Genomic DNA, 10,512 nt, shown 5'->3' with positions numbered 1-10,512 from the left:
TATTCAATGTTCCTTTATGTTTTTTAGGTGGGGTCTTGATGGTTATGTCTGGCGCTTACAGGAAGGAAGACAGGATTTATCGCTTTGGGCTTTGCGTTGACTCTACATCAGCATATTAACGAGGGTATGAATGGGAGTTTGGCCATGAATGAACTATTGTGAAATAAAGTCTTTGTTTTTTATGTTTGTGTGAGTGATTAGTTTAGCACTGTAGACTCAGTAGGTGGCACTGTGGTGTTGCCAAATATGAAGTACAGATACATTCGTATTTGTAGTGGCAGGAAGATACACTTTGACATTTTACAAGATTAGGAGCAGTTTCATTCTTATAGAAAAAAGATATACTCATACATAGAAACAGCGATGCACTGAATACATTGTGATATATACATTGTGATACATTCATAAAGGACGATTACATAGACGCAGTAATGAGATATGACATTTGAAGTACAGTGGTGCCCCGCAAGACGAATGCCTCGCAAGACGAAAAACTCGCTAGACGAAAGGGTTTTTCGGTTTTGCATTGCTTCGCTAGACGAATTTCCGTATGGGCTTGCTTTGCAAGACGAAAACATCTTGCGCTTTTTTTTAAAAGCCGCTTGAAGAGGCGCAGTTGCGACGGACCGTGCTTCACAAGACAAAAAACATCGCAAGACGAAAAGACTTGCGGAACGAATTCTTTTCGTCTTGTGAGGCACCACTGTAATACAAATAGCACAAGACAAATAACACAAGAATGCTTTCTACCATTTAAGGAAAAAGGTGTGATCATTTTACTTCTCATATAATATACAGTTTTAAGGACAAAGAGCAACCAATCACATGAGAAAGTATATTTGGGCTGAGAATCATATTGGGAGTGGAAAGGTTTACCAAAACAAAAAACTCTTGAGGTTTTATGACAATCAAGCAGTTTTTAAATGATGTGAAATAAAATAAATATAATATTATGAACGGTGACGAGTTTTAGCTTTAGGGAACAAAATTTCAAAACACTCCCATTTCCTAAGCTTTAAGGAGGAGTCTGTGATTCTGCCATGTGTACAAACTTCCTCCCTCTGCTGTACATCCACTTGGAAGATGCATCTGCCATGCTAAAGCGTCCACATGAATACAAATAGAAATACAAATACAAATAATATCACTGAACATCACATGCAGAGGAAAATTGCTTTGCAAAAATGTCACCACCCGCCGTGTGTCTCCGCCCCCTTTGGAGTCCTTCAGAGAGAAAATAGTTCCCCTTGTTCTTTTGGTTCCCTGAAATGAGCCACAATACATGGGTGTAAGAGATGCATTGAAGAAGGCACAGAGAGTCCCATAGTCATGGGAAGAGCCTTTTGGCTCTGTGGGAAGCGGCCCTTTTGCTGTGGGGTTCAAGATGGCCACTGAAATCCACTATAAAGGAAAGGCTCTGGGCCTCAGCCGTTTGCCACAGGGACTAGAGAGCTGTTTCCTAAAAGGCTCTTGTCTCTCCTTCAGTGGAAAACAGAGAACCGCTCTGAAGCCCCACAGCAATGTTACATGGAGAGGACTAAATAAAAAAATTCCTTCCAGTAGCACCTTAAGGACCAACTAAGTTAGTTCTTGGTATGAGCTTTCGTGTGCATGCACACTTCTTCAGATACACATGCACACGAAAGCTCATACCAAGAACTAACTTAGTTGGTCTTTAAGGTGCTACTGGAAGGAATTTTTTTATTTTGACTATGGCAGACCAACACGGCTACCTATCTGTAAATGGAGAGGACTAGTGGCTCTAAGCCGTTGCTCTCCCAAGGAAAATGGCCGCCTGCTTCTCCCTCTCGCACAAGAGTTGGTGTGTGGCAAAGGACTGTGCTGAGATGAGAACAGGGTGAAGAGGAAGGGCAGTGCTCTGCTCCTCATACCCAGGAGTTGCTGTTTACCATTATGGAAATCGGAATGGGGTGAAAAGGCATTTTCTCATCCCACTGGAATGCCACCCCAGTTCTTAATGAAGACAACCACCACCCTGTGCTACTGGAATTCCCCCAAAGGCAGACGCCTCCAGAGAAAAAACAATTTTCACAATACATAATTAAACTGCGGAACTCCCCCCCACAGGAGACAGCGATGGCCGCCAATTTGGATGGCTTTGAAAGGCAATGAGGCAGTTTCGTGGAGGATAATAAGGCTACCAATGGCTACTGGCCGTGGAGCCTGCCTTCTCCTTCCTCCGCATTCTGCCTCTGGGTCCCCGCTGCTGGGAAATGCAGGTAAGCCTTTGTTTGGATGGAGGGAAGGTTGTAGCCTCTGCCTGCCCCTCCTCATTAAGGGTATCCTCTTTAAGGGAGCCAGGTGTGTGTGGATCCTGTCCAATGCCTGTCCCCCCCTCACAGTGCTACAATTCCCAGCGCCCTTAAAGATCTACAGTGCCTAATAATAATAATAATAATAATAATAATAATAATAATAATAATTTATTCATAACCCACCCATCAGGCTGGGTTTCCCCAGCCACTCTGAGCGGCTTCCAACAAAAGATTAAAATACAATAATTCATCAAATATTAAAGCCTTCCCTAAACTGAATTCTATGAAGAGGGAAAAGTGTTTTAAATGTGTTTCAACAATGAAGTTTGTCTGTAGCCATGATGCTCCACATGTGATGCTTCAAAAGCATGAAGGCTTAAAAAAACCAAATCCCATAAAGAGGAACACGAAGAACTTCCAAGATGAAGCTGAGCCAAAAGAAAGCAAAGCAGTTTCCTGAGCCAAGACGTCGCCTGACATGAAAGATAGCATCTTACAATTGGGTTACAGGGTCTGGGAGGGTGGCCAGGAGCATTCCGGTAAAGTCTAGACTTGACTGGGGTGGGGTATACTTAGCCAAATTAGTGACGCCATGTTGCCCGAAAAGTCCAGAGAGAAACGGTATAAAAGGCTTTTCCACCAGTGCCTTGAAACATCTCCTCTCTTCCGCCACTCGGCTTCTCCATCACTTGGTAAGTTGTCTTTCATTGAATCGCTTCTTAGAGGAGAGAAGGAAGGAACTGTTTGATTATGGAACAGAGATCTTTTTGAAATTTGGTTTGACTCAATTAGCTGTCAAGACAAGAAGCAGTTTTGGGAAGAGAAACGCAAATCTCCACATCCTAGAAGTTGTGCTACTAAGATTGTTTAGGGCTCAACAGAAAATTTTAACCTAGAGTTGTATTGGGGCTTTTAGAAATGCGAAACTGGGTACTTTCATGGTTGGAGCCAGCTAAGAAAAGAAGATAGCAGCCGTGGTCCTGAGTGGTTTTGCAAAACCTTGCCTAGTGTCCCTGTTCCCTGTCTTTCTGGAGAAAGCTGCTCTGGCCATGGTCACACCTGCTGCCCATGTAGCATCTGAACTGGATTTTTGAGGCTCACTCTATGCAGGGCTGCCTTGTTCCAGCCACACTGACCCTTTCTTGAATGAGGCAGGTCTGGCAGAGCCAGGTGCTCCCCTGAAACCCTGGAAAGGGAATCCTTCTTTCTGGTGAACAGAGGTGGGGAACCTCTGGCCCTCCAGACATTGCCAAACTACAGCCCTCATCTTCTCTGCTTCCTGCAGCTGCTGAGATTTGTAGTTCAGATTCAAAGCGTTCCCCATTCCTGCTCTAGGGACGACCCTCTGCTAGATGAACCCATGGTCAGATGCATTGAAAGGAGCTCCCTCTCTTCTGAATGTAATGCTGAATGTGGGAAGGTGGCTTGGAACATCCAGGGAAATCTAGAGGAAATTGAGGTGCGGCATACTTAGCCAAATTAGTCGCACCATGCCAAATTGTTTGCTTGAACTCTCATGAGAAACCGTCTAAAAGGGCCCACAATGTATGGCTTTTCCACCAGCTTTCCACCAGTTGGTTTGCGGGAGGTGACAGCTCAGAGGCAGACAGTTTCTCTCTGCACTTGGAACAAATATCTTAGCTGGTAGAATTAATTACCCAAATTAGTGGTGCTGAAGCAAGATATTTGCTGCAGGTGCAGAGAGAACCTGCATAAAAGGGCTCAGCGCGTAGGGCTTTTCCACCAGCACTTTTGAAGATCTCCTCTCTTCGGCTGCTCAGCTTCTTCAGCTTTTGGTAAGCTACTTTTAAGTAAATTGATTACTAGAGCAAAGAAGTTTGCAACGGATTGACTATGGGGCAGTTATTTACTGGGGTTTTTCCCCAACATGCCTTCCTTCTTAGCTTCACATGGAAATCAGATTTGGGAAGAGACCTTCAGGTCTTTACTTGCAATTCCCTGTGCCACTGGCATTGTTTTGGGCTCAAACAGAAGTCCCACTTCTAATAGGACTTCTGAAATGTGGCGCTGGGCCCTCTCTGGGATGGAGTTGGATGAGGGTGAAAAGGGGGATCTCTTCCTCCTAAGAGACCAGAACTGGCAAGGGGAAGATGTCCTGTTCTGGATCTGGTTGTGCTGTGTTTGAAAGAGCAGCTCTGTGTAATGGGAAGATCCCTGGACCCATTTTCCCTCCTCTGGGAATCTCAGGCCAGTGCCCCATCCTCCTCTTCTTCTGAGAAAGGTGCTGTGCCGTTGTCACAGGATGTGCCCACGTTGCCTCTCAACGGGAGGACTGAGGAGCACTTTAGGCAGGGCTGACAGTTGCCTTTTCTTGGGTGAGGCAGGTCAGACAGGGAAAGAGGCTCAGCTGGACTCCTGGGACGTCAATCCCACTCACAGCTTAGCAGGGCTGGGGAACCTGTGGTCCTCCAGATGTAAAACAACTCCCACCCCCTCTGGCCTTGGCCAATGTTGGCTGCTAGGGCTGCTGGGAGTTGTAGTTCCACAAGCTCTGGAAGGCTACCCGTCCCCATCCCTGCTGTAGAAACAACACTCAACTAGGGGGACCAACAGTCTGAGCCCAGAAGAGGAAGGATCCTGCAGGGCCAGAGCATGAGAGACGTCTCTCAAATTTCAGAGGGAGAGGGAGAAGGGTCAGAGAGACACAACCTGTCAAATGGGGGTGGGAATCATTGAGACTTTTCCATTTTAAAATCACTATTTTAATGTTTTACCATCATTCAACTTACTGTTCCAGGCCTGGCTGCAACGATTAAAAATCAACATTAAATTAATCTTTTATATCTCTCGTTATCTGAACTGTCTCCTTCCTGGATATGCATTCTTTAAGTCATCGTAAAGGAATCTCAATATAAAAGCTGAAAAGTAAGGGGAACTGCCTCCTCCCTGTCTGACAAATATTTCTCTGGTTATCTGAGAGATAATGTCTGATTTCCCCTGTTTTCACATGTTTCTGAAAGTATCCTTGAAAACATATCATTTCAGAGTATCCAAGACCCTTGCAAGATGTCTGGTCTCAACAATCTAACTCCCTCCCCCCGAGACGAGGATCTTATAGCTATAATATACAAATTCGCTTTCGTTGTCGAGCGGCCACTACGATTCCCTCGTTGAGGATTCACTTCTGCTGCTTCCTTTGATACTTTGGATGGTCTCACGTTTTGAACAGAATGCACGGCAGTCATGTCACTCACCAGATGCGCCCAGTTGAGAATCGTCTGCTTTTCTGATCCTAATGTAATGTAGTTTGTGCTCTGGAGGGCCAGGAAGTCCGAAATGCTGAGCGCCCACTACGCAAACTATCCATGGCTGCCGACATGTCATCTTTGCTCTGTAACACATTCTTTCCCCTTGCAAATCTTCCTTCCTTCTCTGCTGAGTGTATCCTCCATTTATGCCATGCAAGCCTCAGTTCACTGAGTCAGAATTGGCGGAAGATCTGAACATCTTCCACCAAGAGGCTCTAGCCTGGGGCCATTTTGGCCTCCTGTGAACACTTTTATGAGTGTTTTGCTTTCCTTTAACCTCTTAATGTTGAATGTCTTCTCCTGCTTGACCTGTTGATCCCAGAGAATGTTCCCTCCTTCCTTGCTAGCCATTAAAGCTTCACTGCAGCATCACAGAGGCCTCTTGCGTGTTTTTCTCCTGCTTTACTGGTTCTCAGCTCACCTTTCATGAAGGGCAACTGGCAATCACAAATATGTCTCCTTGATATGTGTCTGATCCTGTCCCACACCCATCTGTGCTGACCCCTATCAGCTTCTCCTGCCTGAAAGTCCCTGCCAAGACAGGCACCGCTCAGTTGGAAGGAGGGATTCCCAGCTACTCCTTGGCAGCTGTTTCTGCAGTTCCAAGGTGTCCAGGCGTGATGAAGTCAGCAGAAAGAGGACTCTTCTGAGAGTACTTTTTACCCTTGCCAGGAATGGGGTTAGGGGGGTTGAGTTGAGTTTGCATTTAAAGGTGAATCTCTCCAATTCACAATTTACAAATTGACATAATAGCCAAAGCACAGCACCCTTCGAAATACGCACTTGTATGAAGGTGTGATGCTGTTCCCCAAGCAAGCAATATTTTGAAAGAAAGAAAAACCCATATGTCAAGATGAAAGAGTGCATAAAATGAAGAGATTAGTGAATTAGCTTAACATACAAATGTGGATTAGATCAGTGGACTTTGGTTGCAAAATTCCATGCTGAAATGTGGGGAATTGGGAGAATTTTTCACTGATGCTTATGAATTTTCAATAGGCTTAAAAAATAAATAAATAAAAAACTGCTGTAGACACGAAGGGAGCTGAATTCACATTTGGAAACAGTGAGAAACTGGGATATCTAAAATTGACAGGTTGAAGGGACAAGCATTCCTAAGCTGTTACCACAAGACCAGGACAATGTTCAACCTTCACATACTATGTTCCGAAAGGTATCTTGCAGGTCAGGTTACACCTTGGCTCGGGAACCTGCTTAGCTTAATTTAGGCTCAGCTTCACTTTGGATGATGTTCTCAGTGTTTCCTTTTAATGGAATTCAGGGTGTTCTCTTGACTCCTTCAGGCTTCAGAAGCATCGTCTCCTTCCCTCTCTCAAAGCCCTGCTCACCAATAATCTCTGCTCCAAACATTTGCAGGGTCATTGTGACAGCATAAAGGCCTTGAACACTGACAGTTCCAGGAATCACGGAATATTGTCCTCCCCAAGAATTCTGGGAAATGTAGATCATGCCTCACAGAGCTATGATTCCCAGCACCCTTAGCCATCTATAGGAACCAGAGTCTTTTCAGGCAGAAAATGTACTTCACCTGCAAACTCCTACCACAACCCCACACTGTATGCTGTCACCTGAGTCCTTTTGTACTCAAATTTACCTGCCATATCTGCCCAGTAACACGGATAAGAAAGTCACCAGATTTAGCCAGGTGGGGCATGAGTCAACATTACCAACTTAAGTGGAATTAACCCAACAAACACTTTCCCTAATGCTGCCCTCCTTTAGTTTTTTGCCACCCCCACCCCCAGTTTACTCTAAATGCTTTCCAAACCTCCTAGTAGTTGGTGTAAGAAGCATGAGCTAGACACCCGAACGAGAGACAAAATGAACTTTGAATTAATGTTTCGATCTATTAAAGGGACAATATGTACAGGAAGGAATGTGGATATTTATACTAGGGTCTTCATGGTACCTGATTAGAGTTTCTGAAGCCTCAGGAGACACTGTTGCTGACACCAGTCACCAAGTGTGTTCACCCTCTGGCCATCTTGCGTGGCGAGTTCCCACCTCCCCCATGGAAATAAAGACACAGGACACCAGTATTTTAGGTTAATGGGCAAAATTAGGCCACAACTTTATTGATTACAGGAATTGAGCGGTATTGGCTTAGGCATTGGTCCTATCGACTAACCGGCTTCAGCCTGATTGCTAGAAGACCGGCAAGGGTTAACCACCAGTAGGGGGAGTCCTGCTGATGTACATCAACCAGGAGCTCCCCCGGGGTCACTGATGGGGGGGTGCCTTAGGCCCTCACCTCCATAGGCTTCAGAGAGGGACACGCCCCCCCGGAATCCTTTACCAGACTACCCTTCAATTTGGGGGAAGGTGATGGCGCTTCCTTCCCAGCTTGCATATGCATATCATTTTTTTAAAAATGAATTTTTATTAATTTATATCAAAAGAAAAAACATATTAGTTTCACATCAAAATTTCACAACATATTCCTTTTTAGGACTTCCTCCAGCTTATCCGTAAATCATCTGTAGTTATAATTTAAATTGCGCATTTCTTAATTTTGTATTGACATTGTTTATATCTTTCTTTCTATTCCCTTTAGACAATATTTCATAGTCTTTCACAGTGTTTCTTTAAATCCCGTTAGCGTTATCTGTCCCTCACTTATATGTTCCAGATATTCCACAAATTTCTCCCAGTCCTCAATGAACTTTTGGTCTCTTAAGTATCTAATCTTTCCTGTCAATTTGTCCAGCTCCATATAGTCCAACAACTTCATTCTCCATTCTTCCACAGTCGGTATTTCTTGCTGTTTCCAGTTCTGGGCCAGTAACACTCTTGCTGCTGTTACTGCATATTGGAAAAAATTACCATCTCTTCTTTTTATCTCGTTTCCTAATATCCCTAACAGAAAGACTTCTGGTTTCTTTATAAATGTATATTTTAAAATCTTCTTCAATTCATTATCTATTTTTCCCCAGAAGTCTTTCACTTTCTTACATTCCCACCACATATGATAAAAAGAACCTTCTTTATCTTTGTGCATCTGCATATCAATACCCTTACCAGTGCCTAACCGCCAATGCCGAGGAAGTTGTTACGATTTGCTGCGAGGTAGGCGAAAAACCAAAGGGCTGGTGCCAATTCGCCAAGTGGAAAAAAATCCTACCAGGCCCCTCGACGGCGACCAACCGAAGTCCATAGCAATGTCAAAGAGCCAAACCTAAAGGGTGGGAGGGTGGTGAAACCGGAGCAGCTGGGGCGCTGGAGCAGAGAAAGAAGGAACTCCTCAGGCGCGCCAGCCCTAAATAGCGCGGGCCACGCCTCCCGGGCCAGCCGATTGGCTGGCAAGGGACATGACGCGCCTGAGGATTCCCTGCTCTCGCGGGGACTGCAAGCCAGCCCCTGCACATGTGGGGGGAGGGCATGAAGCCCGCAACCCCCCCTCCTCTCCAGCTCGGAAGTGGCTTTCCCTAAATCCCCACGTTGGCCAGATAGTCCTGCACCCACTCCCACCCGGACCAGTGTGGATGAATGGACTTGATCCAGGCTCCTCCCAATTAAATAAGTTTTCTCTTCTCTCTCACCTCCCAAGACTGCTCAAGAAGGACTTCTGCTACGCATGCTTGCAGGGTATTTTAACAGTACAAGGCCTCAAACGTTCACAGTATATTTTCCCATCAAAGGATTTTGGGAAATGCAGTTTACCCCTCACAGAGCTACGATTCCCAGCTGTCTGACAGAGCCCATCGTTTTTAAAGGGGAAAACTGTGCTGTCAATGTGCTCGAAAGGTATGAAGTGTGTACCTCTGTGGCCAGGATAACATATGCTGCAAACATTACGCTAAAGGAGCATGAATGATTCAGGAAACACCCCAAGTCCCATTAAGAGGAACATGAAGAATATCCAAGATGAAGTTGCGGAAAAACAAAGCTAAACAGCTTCCTGAGCAAAGGGGTGGCTGACATGAAAGGTAATTTATTGGAACATGTTACATTTAGTCCTCCTAGTGGTGCAGCAAGAAAGCTGCTAGCGCATTAAGTTCCTAGACATTAGTGCATGGGTAGGCAAACTAAGGCCTGGGGGCCAGATCCGGCCCAATCGCCTTCTAAATCCGGCCCGTGGATGGTCCAAGAATCAGCCTGCTTTTACATGAGTGGAATGTGTCCTTTTATTTTATATGCATCTCTGGGTTATTTGTGGGGCCTGCCTGGTGTTTTTACATGAGTAGAATGTGTGCTTTTATTTGAAATGCACCTCTGGGTTGTTTGTGGGGAATAGGAATTTGTTCATTTTTTGCCTTCAAAATATAGTCTGGCCCCCCACAAGGTCCGAGGGACAGTGGACCGGCCCCCTGCTGAAAAAGTTTGCTGACCTCTGCATTAGCGCATAAAATCATGGGATTGTAGAGTTGGAAGGGACCCCAAAAGCCAGCCCCCCAGGGAATCTCAACATGTAGTCTCCCATCCAGTCTGAAACAATACTGGACCCTGCTTAGCTTTGCAAAGTAATTAATTGGTTGGGGACCTGCATCACAAATTAATAAAAGGTAAAGGACCCCTGACAGTTAAGTCCAGTCGCAAACGACTCTGGGGTTGCAGCGCTTATAATGGTTGTGAGGGGTTACTTGTGCGTAAATGGCCTTAGATGTAGTTAGATTGCTTGCCCAACCATGCTTAGGGTCAGATCTCGCCCTCCGTGACCTGTTAGTCACTTGCAGAATCCGTCAGTGGGCGTTTCTTGAACCTCTTTCAGCATAAAAGCTGCTTGACCCCGAGTCTCCTCCTATGTTCCCTGCGTGGAACGCGTCTGCGCAAGTAAGGGGAAGGCAGGGGCGTGCCAGCGCTCTCTCCACTGGTTTCGGGTGAAGGGTCTTGGAGCCCTGTCTCCAATTCCTCCATCTCCCTCACTTCTCTATTGGTGTTACCTTGAATTCCTTCCCCCCTGCTGGTCCCCTCTCCGGCATCGCTCGGGAGCCCTGCCTCCGCTTCTC

The 10,512-nt window shown here is 45.5% G+C and overlaps 3 long non-coding RNA genes across 3 annotated transcripts in view; 1 reads left to right on the top strand and 2 right to left on the bottom strand.

Annotated features, from left to right (window-relative positions):
* Positions 1-10,512, bottom strand: part of LOC309358749 — a 129,280-nt gene that overhangs the window by 83,555 nt on the left and 35,213 nt on the right. The gene's annotated exons all lie outside the window — the stretch shown is intronic.
* Positions 1-10,512, bottom strand: part of LOC309358785 — a 31,353-nt gene that overhangs the window by 4,812 nt on the left and 16,029 nt on the right. The gene's annotated exons all lie outside the window — the stretch shown is intronic.
* LOC309358796 lies at positions 2,434-5,917 on the top strand. Its single transcript, XR_014163609.1, has 2 exons — positions 2,434-2,968; positions 5,283-5,917. It is a non-coding gene; the product is annotated as an uncharacterized lncRNA (long non-coding RNA).

This window comes from Podarcis melisellensis (assembly GCF_964234715.1).
Source record: "Podarcis melisellensis genome assembly, chromosome: 16".
NCBI classification, from domain to species: Eukaryota; Metazoa; Chordata; class Lepidosauria; order Squamata; family Lacertidae; genus Podarcis; species Podarcis melisellensis.
The sequence above is the reverse complement of the archived record's forward strand: the minus strand, read 5'-3'. Positions and strand labels throughout refer to the sequence as shown.